General features: G+C 32.6%; 1 long non-coding RNA gene across 1 annotated transcript; it reads right to left on the bottom strand.

The window, feature by feature from the left end:
• Nucleotides 1-572: 572 nt before the first annotated feature.
• Nucleotides 573-12,116, bottom strand: LOC141401697 (uncharacterized). The gene is made up of 2 exons (XR_012412426.1): nt 9,806-12,116; nt 573-9,309 (listed from the first exon to the last, which is right to left on the bottom strand). It is a non-coding gene; the product is annotated as an uncharacterized lncRNA (long non-coding RNA).
• Nucleotides 12,117-20,025: the final 7,909 nt, after the last annotated feature.

Below are 20,025 nucleotides of genomic sequence, written 5' to 3'. Positions count from 1 at the left end.
GTTAGGTTTAAAACAAATTCTATTCATTTTAATTATTTAAGTTATAACGTAATTTTGTATTTCTTTAAAAACCATGAATACAAGATTTTTTGTTGTGTAGCAAAGAAAACAATCAAAACGTGTGAGAAACAGGAAAAAACTATAAATTTAAAGGTTTTATAATTGTTTTGTTGTCAATGCATGTATGTACATATATGTATATAAAAGATTGAAGTTTTTTATTTTTTTGCCATTTATCGAAATTTGCTCATCATCATCTATATCATAAATATTTATAAAAGATAGAATTTCTTTTTTTTTTACTTCAAATCAAACTCCGGTAATGTTAATGTTGTTGTTGATAAAATAAAACGATCCGAATATTGCGTTTGTAGTAATTTGGATAAAATGCAAATTCCAAAGAAAACATCTGTGGGCTTTAATACACTTGTTGTTACCTAATGCATAACGTACATACTTTATGAGAAATAACATATGATATGGATACATAAAACAACTATTCTAAATGTGTTAGGTGGAAATTCAAAGTGTCATTAAAAATGTGGCCCGCAGTAGATTTCTTTTGCAAAGAAATAATTTACTATTGGATTTTTGTCTCAATGCGTCTTTATATTTTATAAAAAGAAACAAAACTCTTGGACACATTTTATAACTAGAATTTAAATTCGTTTAAAACAATTTTGAAATTGTATTTCATCTCTCCAATTGCAGAAAAAAATATTTAATCGACAAGACATACATATTAATTTTTTATATTATACTGATTAGTTATTTTAATTTTCTCTGTTTATTTCTCTTGAGGGAAATATCCCAAGAAAAACTACATACGTATGTTGTTTGTACAAGTGTATTACAAAAATATAATCTCTCAGTTTAATGGTTTCACTTTCACTCTAAACACTTTTACATATTAAAAGAAAACAACAACTATTACATTATTATTATTATTACAACTACATAAAGCAAATTATGATACAACAAAAATGGAAAATCACAACATTAAAATCACAAGCCAAACTAAATGCAACTAAATTTCTATTAAAACGAAACATATACATATAAATACAAAATAAATCAATTAAAAGAACTCGCTTCAACACGTTCTGTTCAATAATAATGCAACCGGCCCAAGCATTTTCTTCATTATCCACTCATCCCTCACACCTATAGTAAGAAAGCTTTAATTGTTTTTAGTTTTCATTATCTCTCACTTTTAACATACAGACACGTCCAAGAAAGTTCAACTTTACCAATAAACGAGCACAATAAACCAAACTTATTTATATATACAAAAAAAATCTAATTCCAACATTTTGAAATTTAGTTTTACAACTTATTTGAAGAAACTTGTAAAACGAACAAAAAAAGTTTTCCAACATTTGTTGAAATAATGTGCCATTCATTGAACAAATTATTCAGATGCTTATTAAAAAAAATATTCCCATTTTCCTTTATTTTGGTTTAAGATAGCTCCAAAACATGTAAATGACGTTTTGAATTCCTTTTAGCAAATACTACTACTGGTCCCCAATAATGTATATATTGATATTGATCTAAGTACATATATGTATATGTAAATACAAATAATTGTAGATTTAATTACCACAAATATATAAAATAAGATAAAATTCCTTTATAAAAGAAATCATAATATAATATACTCATAGTTAACGGCATGAATTAAAATAAAAAACACATAAGTAAAATCATTACTAATTTAAGTTTGTACTGATTGTGGTTGTCGAAACATATTTCTCTATTCTTCGATACTTTCTTCACTAATACACTTAAATTTTGAGTCCAAATTTTATTGCAAAGATCTTAAAACCTCAGCATAATGCCACAATTACATAACATACGATAAGAACCTAGCTAGGGCCAATGAAAAAATATCTCACATGACCCAAGGTGAACTGAATTGATTTTATTGATCCTTAAATCTTTCTTAGACAATATTCATTTTTGTAATGTTCAGAGACTCTGGAAATGACTTAAAATCGTTTTTAAATCAGTTCTTCTTTCAAGGAAACTTTATATATTTTTTTAAATTGTTTACAAATATTTAATATGTATTATTTTCAAAATAGAAATTGGGTTGGATAATTACAAATTACGTTAAATATGATTACATAAATAATTCTTTATATTTAATGTTATTAATTCGACTAAAAATTTTTGTTTCAAATATTGAATTTTCAAATTTATTTGAAAAATAATGCCAATTGAATGATATTGCCACTAATGTGCAGCTTTATGGGGAAACATAACTTATGCACATAGGAAAATAACACTGATTAACCCAATTTTTGTTTTCTCTAATTTGTTTGTTGTGATAATGAGTAATTCGGTAGGATGTAGGTGGTGTCTTGCTCATATGTTACATATGTTATTTAGTAGTTCTTTAATATTCTCCATTTTTACTTTTGTTTCGATACGTTTATATGTCGGAAAGTGGAATAGTTACGTAAAAATCTTAACAAATTCAGATAGAGCATACCGCGGGAAAATTATGTGTATCACGTAAGCATGTTACCGACAATATGTTATACACAAATTTATATTTATCGCAGTTAATAGCTTTATAAAATATCCTAGAATGAATCGAATTAGAAAGTGCGTGAGTTGGGGTTGCTTCACTCGGAATTCTGTATAAGAGAATGCGGATAGAAAATATTGAAGAAGGTGTACAGTAGTTTAATGTAGTAGTACAAGATTGAAGAAATAAGTAATAGCGATTGTTTTAGGAGAAGGTTAGGTTAAAGGATATGTAGCTGTCGTATTAGACAGTTACTTCACTCATCCTAATTCGACCTTCACTCATCCTAATAGAGTGCTGAAATGTAAAGTCAAAGACAGAGATTATAAGAAATATTGTAATGGATATTGAGATGTTGATGATTTTAGGTGTATAGAAGAGATAGAGAGTTTGAGTATTTGGAGTTTTATGGTGCGGTAGTTCATTCTCGGTTTGACAGAAGGTTGTCAGAGAATGTTCACCCACGATTCGCAGTCTCCGGGCCGTAAGCATTAGACAGTGAAATAATTAGTGTTCGAGTGTCTATGTTTCGCCTTCATTTTCGCATTACCTGCAATAGTCAGCAATATCGTATCTCTCCCATTTGCAGGACATTGATCATATTATGCAGTTATTCCCAACATTAGTTTCAGGTCAGATTTCTTCATGAAAAGCAGAGATGTAGTTCTTCGCTTGGAGAGGATTGGCCAGATCGCCATGGATACCTTACAACTATGTTCATTGTGCCAGATCTGGCTAGCCTTATCTTGATATCACCAACTACCGTATAAAATGGCACAAGGGTGGCTTGATTAAGTTGTCGACTTCCATATCAGTTAACTTCGATCCGCAGCTCGTCAGCTCATCCGCTATTTAATTTCCTTCGATATTGCAATGTCTCGGGACCCCTCACAAGATAACGATTGATTTTAGCGTCTCCAAGGCGTGCTTACAGTCCTTCTTGCTTTAGGAGAAACGGACAAGAATCACAGGATCTACCGGACATAATCAATGCCAAGTGCTTTGAAGCATACCGCGTAATCGTTTCCATCTCCTTCTCATCGTCACAGTTAATATTGCTTCTATCTCAGTTTCAAGTTCTGGTGTAATGCCTCAATGGCCAGTCGGATCTTAACCCCAAATACTTAGAGTGAGTAGTGAGGAAATTCTACGTACACTCTTCAACACATTTTTTTCAATAACACTGTGCAACATTTTTGAGCCAATCGCGTACAAACAACTTCTGTCCAAAATTTTATGAAAGTAGAGGACCAATAGGCAAAAACCATATTTGGGTTTTGTTTTCTTAGATCGGGTTCGGTTTCTATGGCCTCATCTACACATGGTTAAAGTTCGAATTTTTAAAACAAATCGGGGCTGTATATCTGAAACCAATACGAATCTTGTTTTGACATCTGCAGCAAACTTGTAGATAAGAGCAAGAAGAAAATATTTGGAGGAATAGTGAACTCGAAAAACTGCATTTATTGCCTCAAATTTTATAATATATCTAAAAATTCTATAATTTGTGTATATTTCGCAGCGTATCTCCCAAAATTTTAAATTCTTCTTAATGTTAGCTTTTGGGAGAATATTCTCTGGAATGTAATACACAACTCTTCAGAACATTATCATAGCGATCATGAATACTCACGTAGGGAGCTTCTCACGAGTGAGTTGCAGCTCACTTCTCACGTCTCGACCTATCACAAATGACAAGGGAGGAGCGAAAAAAGTGAAGAGGGGTTCACAAGTTTGAAAATTGAAAATAGTGCCGCATTTTGTGAACCCTTGAAAATATAATTTGCGTTGCCATATCGTTATTTTATTTACAAATAATTTTGCAATAACTAAATTCGTAATTTTTTTATAAAACATTACTTTATTTTAAATTAAATTAATATTTCTAAAACGAAAAATAATTTTTATCAGCAATCCACTTTAAAAATACTTGGTAATTGATAAAAATATTAAATGTTTGATATGTGGCAACATCTGTAACAGCTGTTTTTGTTTTGTTTTGACAGATACATACATACATATGTAAAAATTGTTTATTTACGCCCGAAGAATTTCTGCAATTTGCAAAAAAGTGAACAAAAACCGTTTAAAGGTCATTAAATGGCAAAAAGAAATGAAAAGGTTTAATATTGCATTTTGAATGATGTGCGAAACGACAAACGCTGAGGAATACAAAGAAAACCAAGCAAAATTTTGTGGAAGTCGTTCCATGCGATGCCAATATCTCACTGGACCTTTTGTATTAGTTCAAATGAAGTTGTGTAAGATCCCATTTTCAGCATTTGGAAGGAATTTCAAGAATTGTAAATAAATACAATACGTGAAACATCCGATCTCTTCTCCAGCAATAGGACCAATCATATGAATGCTAAGTACAATTCGTGAAATTCGGATCCTATTCAACATTTGAACCAATTTCATGGATTTTAAATACAATTTCTCAATTTTCAAGAAGGTTAACCCTGCAAAAGGCTATATATAAACATTCCCTTTTTTATGAATTTAATCCTTCCTATTGTGGCTTGTTCGTGGAATATGCCATGCCAAGGTGGTTATTAAGATACCATTCCACTGGGTTATTGAAGATGCCATCCAAAATGATTTGGATCTTTTAGGGGTCACAGTCTTGTAAAAAGAATGGGCGAAGGTGGTAAAAAGGTGACATATGTATGTATAACTTGCACTCATGCTTGAATAGAATCTTTGGCATCGAATATTTTGCTGGGAACCTTAGCGAACAAAGAACAATACAAAGGCACTTAAGATATGTCACTTATCATCTTGAGTGGCCGCAAAGTTTGGAAGTACCTACTAAAAAATTTTAGAAAGGTGTTGCTCCTGATAGGATCCTCTTCCATTCCTGTTTTCATCCTATGATTCTGAACCGATTCCCATATCTGAAAAATATTGGCCAACTTCAACTCCGTCTCCAAATTACGCCAAGCTCGATTCAGGTCTTCCTTGCTTCATTAAAACACGGATGAACATGTACAGTTTCCAAAAGATTTTCTAATTGTTTTTTATTTGTTACTTTCAACGTAAAACACAAATAAATGCAATTAATTATCATTACAAATACAAAATGTTCGTTTTCGTCGATTTTTTTCTATAAAAAATGTCCATATTTACATTTTTTTGTTCAACTCACCTTGATTTCTGTAGTGAGAGAAAATTACCTCACATTCTCACTTTTTTGACATTTATGATAGCTACTTTTCTCACGAACGTGAGTTTTGTTCTCCCTAATGATGTATATAATAAGGGAGGAGGCGAGAGTGAGAAAACTCACGGTGAGATGATGTTTATGATTGGGCTGTATATTGTTGTAAAATACCTCTATCGCCTTGCTTATAGCAAATTTTTCAACAACAATTTGGTAAATATTTCATTAATTCATTGAAATCCCCAACATAAGAATAATCAGCCTGTTTGAAATAAGATTTTTAAAAGGTATGTTATGAAATACCCCTTAAACATTGTGAAATATCCATTTAAAAGTTTCAGAATGTTCTGAAGAATTGATGGTCACATTATTTGGAAAGTTTTTAGAAAGGTTACATGTTTCAACTCCCAACAGTTTAGTTGTTACTGACCAGAATTTCAGAAATTATGTAAACTTTTCTATTTTTTAACGAGTTTGATTCGCTAGATGCAGCTTTTCCTAGTTCATCTGTTTGACACATAAGTTCTACTACTTTAGGGCTACAATATTGCTGAAGACTGCAAAGCAAAGCTTTTATTAGTTTCGGAAATAAAGGTCCGATCACTGGAAAAAGGGCTCATTTTAGGTCGGTTTAGATGAGGCCATAAAATATAACCCCGATCTAAGAACACAAAACCCAATTAAGGTTTTTGTAGTCTCAATATGTACTTTCAGAAAATGTCCATTAGAAGTTTTTTGCATTTTCAGTGTTGCACAGTATAATAAACAGGGAAGGATCACAGGATCTACTAAAACTGATTTTATCCGTTCCCCATTTTTAACCCAGATTGAAAAAACTACTTGTCCCAAGGTTGAATAGCACCACACTAGCACACTCTGGAATGCCCAATATTGAACTAACATACCCCTTTGGACAGATAAGTTCTGTTACCAAGCACATTCCACCAAATTAGACATTCATAGTTTAGGCAAATCCTTGTTAAAGTAGATGCTACTGTTTGTGTAGAAACTTATGATCCTGTTTCAAAATTCCACATGCAAGATGATCGAATGTACCCAACAATTTCATCAGGCATCTACTTTCCTATCAAATTACTCAGCAACAAAACATTTGTATATTAATCCTTTGATTTGGCTCCAAACCTTTTTAAATTTTGAGTGCAAATAAATTCTTCTGTGCATTTTTTGAAATCACATTTCTGAATTTACAACTCATATTTCGGTTGACCATTACTAGGATAGGCTTACATTTTATGGTCTCTTTCAAAACTGACTATATTTTAATTCTTTTGAACAAATCGGTGTTATATCTGCAAAGCTAATATGTATTTTGATTCAGATTTTTGAGTTCTTTCTCTCAAAATCATCATCAAAATATACATAACTCTTCAAAATACTTCAAGGTTGTAAAATGTCTATTTCTCATTATTTCTGCTTTGGTTTTAATCGTGGCTAGTGAAAAAAAAAATAAAACGCTAAATATTAAAATACGCGCATACTTCTAACCGTAAGACAGTTATAAATTATTTGATTTTAACTTACTTCTTATAAACTTTTTTCTGAAGACTGTAAGACAAAATTCTGATTAGTTTCTGAGCAATAACCCAAATTAGTGAAGAAATACATGGCTAGGGGTCCCTAATATACATGGCTTGGGGTCCCTAATATACATGGCTTGGGTTCTCTAAGGCCGTCATCAGACCATCTGCTTTTTCACATGTATGACATCAGCTGTTCTGTATATTAGTATACCCAAAGTGACAACGTACATGTGAAAAAGCAGATGGTCTGATGGCCGCCTAACGGCCTGTTTCTGTAAGACGATTCGAATTCAAATTCGTTCGAATTGCGACCAAACCCTTCCAATCGTAGTAAATATTTATTTGATTGAAAATAAAAATGAATGAAATATTTTTTTTTTAAAACAAAAGTTTGGTAGTAGTTCCAACGAATTTTAATTCGAATCGTCTTAGAGAAACAGGTCATAAGTCTCGATATTAACACTCAAAAATGGGCATAGAAATAATAGACTTTTAAACAGAGAGAAAGCAAAACTAGCAATACCCCAGCAAATTTTAAAAATCAATACAGTATCTATATAAATTTTAATGATTTATTCAACATGTTTTTTATATTTAACTTTGGCATATCTGATATTCCCTTTGTTTCTCTAATTTGTTTTTTATTTTATTCCATTGCCATCAGTATTGAAGAACAGGAATTAAGTCTGGCTATTTTGAAATAACAAAATATTAAGGAATTTTATTTTTTTCCAAATAAAAAAAAAACAATAAATGTTATTATGCAAACCAAATTAAATTTATTGTATTTGAAACATATTTTTGTTATCAAAATCGATGATTCAATGTGTTTGAATATTTCAGTTTCCCGAAGTCCACATTTCGATACGACATATTAGATCTGTCCTTGTACTTACTAAATGTTGCTGAAACACCTTTTTCAGCAACTTTTCCATTATACAACTGTCAAAATTCGAATTGTTACGAATTATCGAGGACACGGACAGCAATACTATATATTTTTATATCTTTATTTAAAATAAAAGCCACCTTCCCCATTAACGCCTTGAAATTATATTTTTGAGTTTGATTTTATATTAAGCGATATCTAATTGCTAAAGTGCCTAAAAAAATTTAATACATATATTTAATAAAGCAAAAACAATATGAAAATAGTGTAAATATTTGAAAAATTATTTGTGTATACAGACGAGAGAGGAGATATTTTGTTTTTTCTTACAAATAGCATACAAACTTGAACGCCGTTCTATTGAAGTAAAGGTTTAGAAATAATAGTTTGTGGTCAACATACATATTTAGGTTTTCCTCTGAATTTTTCATATTATTTATTAGTAATTTCTTTTTATAACACCAGTAGTTATTATATTTATGCCTTAAGTGTAATATATTTATGTATAATCATCTACAAGAAATTGTGTATATATTTAAATTCTTTTTGCGTAGAAAATAATAAGTAGTAAACAAAATTACCCCCTCCATAAAAAATGTGTGTATTCAATATACATTTATATGTGTATCATACATATGTACATTTAACGACAAAAAAACTAACACGTGTGTAATTTGGTTACTTTTTATTATATTATTATATTTCTGTTATGTTAATTCATTTTAAGTCTTATAAATTTATATTAATTCATATAACAAAATGTTTTTTAAGGTCGATTAATGTTTCAAATGAATACAATTTTTGAAACGATGTCATTGTTTACCCATTCATGAATCTGAGATAAAAATGTGTTGTGGGTATGACATATATTTACAATACAATATCCGATGGTAAAACTGTGACTTAAGCATATTTTAGATATACATACACTCCAAATCAATGGACAGTGAACAAGGAACATATCCATTTCGTCATGTGTTCGCTGGTCTGTTTCTGTCCCGTCTACCTTTGGGTTTTATATATGTCTATGAGAAGATTTTCTAAAGGCCCTTACCCAGGCCTATTTTGTGCTATTCCGGATACCATTTCTTCAAATGCTTATAAAGCAACTTATCGCGAAGTCGATTTATGCACGTCCTACCTACAGGTGGGTGATGATGCGCACCATAACTATATGCAACTCATAATAGCGGTATTCACTCATGTTGGTAAAGTGGCATTGTAGATCTTGTACATCTTGTTAATATTGTAGATCTACAACTGTTTACAACACCACAACAACAAAATAAATGAAAGTTTAATTTACCACAGGGTTGTTAATTTACTCGACCTTAAAGTATTGCAAACATACCATTGTACTTTTACAAGAGTGTAGAACAGCTGATTGTTGTGCCGTCATTTTGTTGTGAGTTTTATTTTTTGTCGGAGTTTCGTTTTTTTGGTAGAAAATGGGAAAAATATAAAGAAAAATAAAAAGAATAAAAGAATGGAGGCCAAGAAAAAAACAAGTTTTTATGAAAAAAGTGTAATAAAACTGAAACTAGAAGATAGACTGACGGTGATGTTTGGATTTGTTTACGATATTCACAAAAAAGACATTCACACTTCGTTGTAGAAACCCCTGGTACATATAGTACATTAACAAGAGTTGTAAATCTACCCCAATGAGTGAATACCGCTAATGTTACGTTTTCACCATAAGATTTAAACTACATTCATAGGGGGGAATCCATACCTTCTGAGATAAGAGCTCGAAAGTTGCAAAAACCCTAAACCCAAACTTTGCTCATCGTGAAATTTCTACCAACATTTAATGTATTTTCTTGTGGTCACAGGATGAAGGCATATCTCCGTTGGCAAAACCAACTGTTTGTGAGTAGAGAGATGTACATATGTATGTCGACAGCCTTATATGTAATTCAAATAATTTCCATTACATTTCAAAACAATTTACTTGTATTTGGAGCATTTGATATGCATTTCGAATTAATTTATTTGCAATTTGAGAAAACCAACTCGAATTATTGAATTATTAAAAATAATAATAAAAATGATATACATAATTATCTAAAATACAATTTTGAATTTTAGAATATTTGTTTCTTTGGCTTTATGTTGGCCTTTCCTACTTCCACAAAAAAAAAACGAAGGGGTAATCTAGTTTTCACAGAAACCAAGACTGGGAAAACTTTAACAAAATGAGTTGCATTCATCATTTAGGTGCTGATACCATTTCACATAGTTGACATACGTTGTCAAGAATTTAATATATTTTTGTAATGGGAACATGCTGATACATTTTCGTAAAGAATATTTGGTCTGTTCCAGAACTGCAAGAATCTACTAATATTTACTATTTTTTCCGATAACATAAAGGAAAAATTGTTATCGTAGTAAAAAATAGTAGATTCTTGCAGGTTCTGGAACACACATATTATTGTAACAAATATCTTCTCATTAAAAAATAAATTCTTAAAAAACATGTTGTATTATATTATTTTAATTTCTATTTTAAATTTAAAAATTTCTCTCTGTGTTTATAATTTTATTTTTGTCTATTCTACTTTCGCCATTATTATTATAGTAATTATTATTATAAACAATCTTAATGTATATTTAAATAGTTTTAATAGGAGTTTGCCGAGAAGGATATTTTAGCGTACTTGTGTTTAGTCTTCAAAACTAAATCAATCATCTAAAGTCAACATTGAGACATGTGTTTTAACGAATTTTTTTAATTATTGTTTTGTTAAAATTATCTTTTTATTGATTTTATGTTTTTATTTTATTTGTATTTAAGACATTTTTTAATAAACAAATTGCGCACATTGTTAACATAATTATAATTAATTGTTATCATTATAAAAAAAAATAAACGCAAAATAACAATAAATGTTATTAAAATTTATATAAATCCAAATAATAAAAAACAAACTAAACAAAATGCTTTGAAATGAGGGAATTTTATGTGAAGTCTTCAACGGTTTTCCAAATAGTAAACAAAGGAATAAGAAAATATGGAATTCTGAAAAAAAAACTTCCCTAATAAAAAGCAGAGCAAAAGTCGATAATATATTGAACAAAAAGAAGCCACAAAAAAGGAACTGTATGTTAGAAATAAACGAAACAAAGAAAACAAAAACAACAACAAGTAACTAGTACATAAGAAATGCTTATATACCTTTATAGAAATGAAAAAAGCATAATATACATACATATATAACTACAAAGAAATATCAATAATAATATTTTAGTGAATAAACGAATATATTACAATAAATAACGTGTTATACTAATAACAACATACAACAGCAACAACAAAATATAAATTCATCTGATACATAATACTACAGCAAGAAAACAAACAGAACGAACTTCTTTTTTTTTTTGGAAACACATTATTTATTTGAAAATAGCCAAAAACTCACTAAAAAATAAAACGAAAAATGTAATAGAAATGCGAATCTATATTTAAGACAAAGCTTAAAATAATCAGAAGGAAATCATTAGAAGACCCTAGGTTAGAATTTATACTAAAGCCTATATTGAAAACAAGTAATACGAAAAACAAATGTGAATTAAAAATCCTCAGTTGTAACATTATTATTAAAAAAAAAACTAAATGAAAAAAGTTTCGAAAAGTGAAATTATATACTTTAATTAAACATTTACATAAGTAAAGCAAATACTTGGAAGTATATACAAATATTATAAAAAATGAAAACTAAACAAAAATAAAACTAAATGTTATTTAATATTAAGCCTAATATACACATTAAAAAACAATGTTTTTTTTTTTTTTTTTGACGATAAAAAACTATGTATGTTATAACATAATACTGATTGTAAAATAATTTAAAAATATTATTTCTACCAAATTTAAGTATTTGCTTTTGATTATTATTAGTTTTTAATATTAACAAATAACAAAACAACAAAAAAAAAATAAAAAAACGCAAAACCAAAACAAAAACAAAAGCAAAAAAACAGATGTTTTTATTTTCGAACCACACTGCAGCAAAATTGTATACAAGGTGGGTATGGTTAGAGATGGGAAATGGGAAAATACCCATTAAAATGGGTAAATTGGGTACAAATGGGTAAATACCCAGGTATTTACCCAATATGTGGGTAAAAACTTCAGAAACTAAAATCATCCAATTGGACGCGAAAACGCAGTATTTTAATAAATTTTAACTGACTATGAATAAAATTACAAAAAATGTGACTTGTTAATATTTACCAATTTTGGTCCATATTTTTGGTAAATCTCTCATATATAGTTACAGCGTAATTTTTGACATATGAGGGCTTTTAGAACGGTTTGTTGAAGTCCTTCTTGTGGAAAAACGTAAATGCTGGACCGATATTCTTATTTTTTCATATATCTGATGGCTTAACTTTTGATTTCAGCTCATAATCTTGAGATTTTGGTCATCTTCGACAAAGCTATCACCCTTATTACGGTTGGCGTAGTCGTAGACGTTCAAGTGACGTAGACGTTGTCGTAGGCGTAGACGTTGGCGTAGTCGTAAGATACATTTTTATATGATGAAAAATTATATACAACGACATTTTTTGTCTTTTATAGCATTTTATATCCTTAAAAAATCGAAAGAAATACATTTGTAATTCCCAGAACGCATTTCTTGGTTTAAATACAACATTTTTTTTTTTTTTTGATACGACAAATCGGTATTACGTATGGCGTAACACGACAAATTGGTATTACGTATGGCGTTGAAATACGAGGAAAGAGTCGTGACCGATTTTGTAAACGACAGCATATAAAAATAAAAACAAATTAATTTTAAAAGAATTTTTTGGCAATGATTATTAAAATATATTGGAAAATAACTATAATAAATACAAATATTACTACTTTGATTCATTTGCATAAGATAAATTTCGTGTCTTTATCAGATGATAAACTTTCTATTGAAAATCTGTTAGAGTCCTCATATAACGATTGATGCAATGTAAATTTCTTAGTTCTTGCTCAAAAGATGATTTCAAACAAATAGTTTTACAATTAAAAAATATATATTTTTTAAATTTTGTATGAGAAAAAAATTGTCGTTGTCGTAAATGTTACGTGGTACCAAAAAATATCCCTACGACAACGACTACGCCAACCACCACAAAAACGTCTACGCCAAACACTTATTTTGATTGTAAAAACTATAGGGTTAGTTTTTCTTCTGAATTAAAAGTTTAAAAATGATCTACTAATAATTCTAATTATGTTTGTTACAAAAAGAATTCTTTAAAAATTGAAATTTTTGCTTTTTTGTTCAAAAACATACATAATACCAATTAGACGTTACGACACGTCAGCTTGCAATTTTGGATACGACAACGCCAACCGTAATAAGGGTGTATATTTGCTGCGGTCTGCATTGATTTTCTTCCTAAATACACTTCTTTCTTCACTAAATACACTAAAGCACTTCGTAATCATGCTTGAACTTGCACAGAAATTCAGCACTGATATCTGGCTAGCTCTTTACATAAAATGGTCCAAGTAGTTTTTTTTTGTTTTAATATAATAATCCTTTTAAGTTGGAAAGTCAAATTTCAGTCGGCAACTTAAAACGTGTTTTTCTCGGAATTAGATTTTTCGAGATGTGTCACTCTTTGAGTAAATGAGCGATGTGTAATCGAAAGCCCAACGGGAACGACCCCAACAAAGAGTCTCCGATTTTTTTTTTTTTTTTTTGAATTTTTGTCAAAGGGTAGGGTTTAGGACTACGAAAATGTATAATTTTCATGGGTGGCGAATCCGGTTCGCCGGGTATTTGACCTGAAAGGCCAGATTTAAAAGTGGGTATCGTTTGAAAGCTTAAGGACACATGGCACATGGCGTTGTTACTTTACCGGTCCGCCTCATGATGTTCTTACGCAGCTTACTTCTTCACATGTGTAATTTAACACTTATATCGCGAGAAAAATAAATTTTTGAGAAAAATAAAAAAACTGAATAAGGCCAGCAAAAAAGACCTTGGACCACGAATAGCTCCATTTGCACACATAGGATCGATGGGGACTTTTAGGACGTTACTTCTAATGGCAAACCCTAACTTTCCACCAAAATTCAGCTTTGTGGTAATTTTTGCTATTTCCACGCATGTCTATTTTGACTGGACTACAGATGCTTGGCAAATTACTTCAAAAGTCTAAATTATTGTGTTTCATAACGCCGTAATACCTAACAAATGCGAAGCTATGTATTTCAAAACTTCACAATTGCGCATTTTTAACGCAGGTAAATAGCAAACATGTAACATTATTAGTTGTGATGTATTTATGTAGTTGCATTTTCGAGGAACAATGCATGAGTGTGCAACTGAAATATTTTGACGAATTTTAAAAACTACCAAGAATCTGACGATATTGAAGCCAGCCCTTTTTATGTACCTCAGGGCCGCCATTTACCAGTGCATCATCAATTAGAAGCAGCTACAATAAAGAGCGTATCCGGTTCCTAAATAAATAAAAATCTCCCTGTTATCGTTCTTAATAATATCCATTGTGCTACACAGCTCTGCCTTCAATTTATTGAACATCCATCTTCGCAGAATAGGGTGCGGAGCACGGTCAAGTGTCAATGGTGTCATATTTTGATGACAAGTAAATGCATTACCAAGGCGGTGCACTCGACATTGATTGGGACTCCTACAAGGTGAGTTTCAATAAATACAAGAGTAAGATCAAGCGAGCTAAGAAAAAATCCTGGGTTAATTTCTGTGAGTCAGTATAAGGAGTCAATGATGCAGCTAGGTTTCGAAAGCTACTTTCCAAGGACCCTAAATCCATCGGAAGTACCAAGAAGCAATATGGTGCATGGACAGACTCTGCTACCGAGACTCTTAACCTCTTGGCAGAGACCCACTTCCCAGGCTGTAAGGATGCGGACACTGTCAATAATGAATGTGACGACCTCCAAATTCAAGAGCCTATGGATTCGGATCTCATTGATAAGGTGGTTAACGGAAATAAGATTAAATGGGCTGTCAACACTTTCAAGCCATATAAGTCACCTGGACCGGATGGTATAACGCCGGCGATGCTTCAATTTGCACCCCACGTTTATATCAAATCCTGGAGGAGATCTATAGGGCGTGTTTGATTCTCTCATATGTACCGGGTCTGTGGAGAGAGGTAAAGGTTACTTACATTCCCAAAGCGGGAAAACCTAGTCACTCTGCACCAAAGGACTACAGACCCATCAGTTTATTATTCTTTCTCCTTAAGACTCTCGATAGACTGATCGATCTGGAGATAAGGAGCCATGTAGACACCGCCTCTATAAACAACTCACAACACGCCTATATTAAAGGCAAATCTGTGGAATCTGCCTTTACTGAGGTGGTTGGCTTCATTGAGAGGAATGTGGAAAACTCAAACTTTACCTTGGCTGCCTTTCTGGACATAGAAGGAGCTTTTAACAACGTAGAACTTGAGTCCATACAACTCTGACTTAAGAAAGTTAACACACCTGAACCTCTAACTTGCTGGATAAATAATATGCTAGAAAGCAGAATTATAAACTCCAGCATTGGGGAGACAAAAATTAGGAAAACAGTAACTAGAGGCACCCCCCAAGGAGGGGTGCTCTCACCGTTACTGTGGCTACTTGTTATAAACAATATTTTGATCGATCTGGACAATCAAGGTATAAAAGTTGTTGCCTATGCGGACGACGTTGTACTACTGATTTCCGGTAAGTTTCCGTCAACCATTTCGGAGCTTATGCAAGGAGCGTTATCGACGCTGTCGCGTGGGCTAAGGCCAATGGTCTTGGAGTAAATCCAACCAAGACAGAACTGGTATATTCACGAGAAAGCGTAAGCTCGGCGTATTTGTACCACCAACACTGGATGGAGTGCAGCTTCAGCTCTCGCCCGAGGCAAAGTACCTTGGCACAATCCTGGACTGTCAATTGTGATGGAACAGGAATGCTGAGGAAAGGGCGAAGAGAGGATTGACTGCACTTTATTCATGTAAGAATTCTATTGGGAAAAGTTGGGGTCTAAACCCATCGATTATACACTGGTTGTATAACACCGTGGTTAGACCCATCTTATCCTATGGTTCTCTTGTTTGGTGGCACTCACTGCGCCAAAAATCGACATCCGGTAGGCTTGACAAGGTACAAAGAGCTGCCTCGATTCTCATGATTGGAGCCACCAGGAGCACACCACAGGCTGCTCTGAACGCAATGCTGAACTTAAAACCACTGAGTCTCAGCATTAAGTGTCAGGCAGCTCGTAGCGCCCTACAGCTGCATGAACAGGATCTCTGGAGCGGTTGTATCTATGGGCATGGATGTATCCTGAACGAATCAGGCATAAATGTGAACCAACGCGGAAAACTGAGCGACTATATATCACCAGTCCTGAGATTTGACGATATAGACGTCGTTATACCTAGTAGAGACTACTGGATTCGCAGTAACCCCCCTCTGGACGGTCTGGTTCCAAGATGGAGGAAGGTACCGGGGCTGGCGTCTACTGTGAAAGGCTATCTCTTGAGTACACCTACAGGCTAGACAGCAGCTGTAGTGTCTTCCAGGCTAAAATCTTCGCGATTTGGAAGGCAGCGGAATTGATAAAAAGTTTGGATGCAGAAATCTTTGAACCGGTGACTATCTTTGTGGATAGTCAAGCGGCTCTTAAAGCCATCAAATCCTGCAACATCAAATCCGATGCCGTCCTTAAGTGTAGATCAGCCTTGGAAACGCTAACTAACGGCTTCCGGCTATGCTGGGTACCAGGACACCGCGACTATCTGGGTAATGAAAGAGCAGACGAATTAGCTAGACGAGGATCGCAGTCTACAGATCTAGCTATCGCTGACTCTATCAAACCACCCATTTGTCATTTCTTTCAAAAAATTGAAACGTCCTCTGACGAAAGAGCCAGTGAATTGTGGCATAATGAACCTAGGTGCATTGTGGCAAGATCCATATGGCCGTCTCTGTCAGTCAAAAGAACGAATTCTCTGTTGAATCTGAATAAACCTGAAGTTAGAGTAACGACGGGAGTCATTACTGAACACTGCTATATCAGGGCCCATATCATCAAATGGGATGAGGATGTTACTGACTATTGCAGACTCTGTGAGGATGAGTTAGAGACGATCGAGCACATCCTGTGTCGTTGTCCAGCCCTGGCTCGTAGACGGCATAGGTTAGTAGGTGTTCACTTTCCACCGTGCCTAACTTTCTACTCAACTGTGGAACCTGATCTAATCTACAACATCATCAAAAATCTGAAGTGGCTGGGACAGCGCAACCTGAACGCGTAAACTAATTCAACTATTCTGCCTACCATTAAAAATAAACTATTCCTCCCCTCTTAAACTTTCTTGTAATTTATTCGTTCTTTATTTTTCTAACAACTTCCTCTTTTTATTTCTTCCCCCTATCCTCTCTTTTTCCATCTCTTTTCTTGCAGTTCTTTTTTCTACCGGATGATCACAATGGACCGGAAGGTCTCCGAGTGACGCAGTCACAAGTTAGTGGCTGCACATCCCCTAACCTAACCTATGGCGGTGCACATTGCGAAATATGGTAAATTTAGTGGAACTTTAAGGAATTTTGAAAGTACATAACATTCCATTTTTATTGAATTCGTTAACTAAGCACTCCACTGCAAATGGCCTATACATACTCACTTTGGCGATTTACTCACCCAAACGACTTAAAAATTCACTTAAAAGTTGCACTTTTGTTTCATATTTTTTTAGAAATAAATTGTCGATTCATTAAAAATATTCTATAAAATATTTTATACAACAATTATGATATTTTACTCTTGAAATACATGTATTTTGTTTTTGTATTTTTGAACGCAACACGAAGAGCTATAGGTTTGGCCCTGAAAAAAAAAATACAAAATTCTCTTATTGTTTTCATGATATATAAAATATTTTTAATGAATCGACAACTTATTTCTAAAAAAAAAATATGAAACAAAAGTGCAACTTTTAAGTGAATTTTTTCATTTTTTTAGAAATAAGTTGTCGATTCATTAAAAATATTTTATAAAATATTTTATACAACAATTATGATATTGGCATAAGTCGGGAATACGAGCGCACAGACCACAGGTAGGTCTCGTCGTCCTGAACACAAAACTATATATACCATCTCTGGGAAGTCCATACTTCCCGAGATATAGGCCTTTAAAGTTCAAAAAATATGTAGCCGAAGGCCGGCTAATTAGAGAAAAATTAATAATATAAAATAAAGTTTTGTTTCCATTCCCTAGATTTGCACTTGTCCATAGGTGAAAGACTTAAGTCCCCGGCCGAAGGCCGGCTATTTAGAAAAAAAATTTCCATAGGAGATAGTCTTAAATCCCCTATTGCAAAAGAAAATTATAATTTAAAAGAAAATTTGGGACTTTAATGGCCTATATCTCGGGAAGTATGGACTTCCCAGAGATGGTATATATATACACATAGCCCAGAAAGTCTGCGTTCACCTTACTACTTTTCAAAAACGATGCTAAAACTTTAATAAATAGGTAAATCAGTTGTTCTTTCATAAATATGTTATTGGCACTCTTTACTACCAGAATAAAAAGAAAAATTCCAGAAAATATATTATTATTACCAGTGTTTGAATTTGCTACCAGCACAGCACTGAAATCACTAAAAATATGCTATTGCTATGCTGTGCTGTTTTCAAAAACAAAATCGAAAACTGTTGCTGTGCTATGCTGCGAACATAAAATCTTCACAGCACATAGCATAGTCATCAAAATCAAAACCGAATGCTGTTGCTATGCTGTGCTGCGAACGTAAAAGTAGCATAGCACATGGTCTATGCTGTGCTTCTGAAATGTTCACAGCACATAGCATAGCATAGTCATCAAAATCAAAAACGAATGCTGTTGCTATGCTGTGCTGCGAACATAAAAGTAGCACAGCACATGGTCTATGCTGTGCTTCTGAAATCTTCACAGCACATAGCATAGCATAGTCATCAAAATCAAAAACGAATGCTGTTGCTATGCTGTGCTGCAGACATTTTAACAGCATAGTAAACAGCCGCAGTCAAGAAAACAAAAACGAAAACTATTGCTGTACTGTGCTATGAACAAAGTCAACAGCATAGCATCAAACATAACCCAGAAAAATGTTTGATGGCAAAGAAGTATGTATGTATTTTAAATGTAACAGAATTTGCTATTGACCTGTGAAACCATGACTAAATGCACATTTCGATAACACACTACTATGTCTGTTAATTGACAAAACAGTAATATATAATTTTTTAAAGTACCAAAAAATCTCTTATGTCAAATTGTTACGAATCTCTTTACCTGAATGAAAAATTTGAGAAATAAGGAAAGAAACCCCATTACTACTTGCTGATTATTTTATTGGTCTACTGTAAAAAGCCCAAACATTCCTGTATGTTCTACAACTAAATAATTGTTGTTATAGATAACAAAATTTCAAAGAAAATATTGAATAATTGATCGTTCTAAAACTATTCTTAGGACAAATATAAAAACATTTCGATAGACCGCTAAAATATAGCAAATTTGACACAAAATATTATAAAACAAGTAAAAAAGTATCAGTCGGCCTTGCCGACAGAGATATACCCTCATCCTGTATGGATAGAAATACTGTTTTTTCCCAAAAAAAAAAAAATAAATAAAAACTTATGTATTTAGGGGTGTTTCAAAATGTTGGCCGTATGCACCGACAAAAGTATGGATAGGATTATCACACTAGCCTGCGAAAAACATAATATAGCTATATTCGGTAATATATTCGGTTCGAGCCTTCCAGGCACTATATATGGTGCCATAGAGGTTTTTTACAACTTACGGGCTCTTTTCTCAAGAAGTATGGACTTGCCCCTGAAAAAACTTTT

The sequence above is a fragment of the Musca autumnalis genome, unplaced genomic scaffold, assembly GCF_047663935.1.
Source record: "Musca autumnalis isolate F117 unplaced genomic scaffold, ASM4766393v1 scaffold_4, whole genome shotgun sequence".
NCBI lineage: Eukaryota > Metazoa > Arthropoda > Insecta > Diptera > Muscidae > Musca > Musca autumnalis.
Note: the sequence above shows the minus strand (reverse complement) of the source record. Positions and strands in the feature narration are given on the sequence as shown.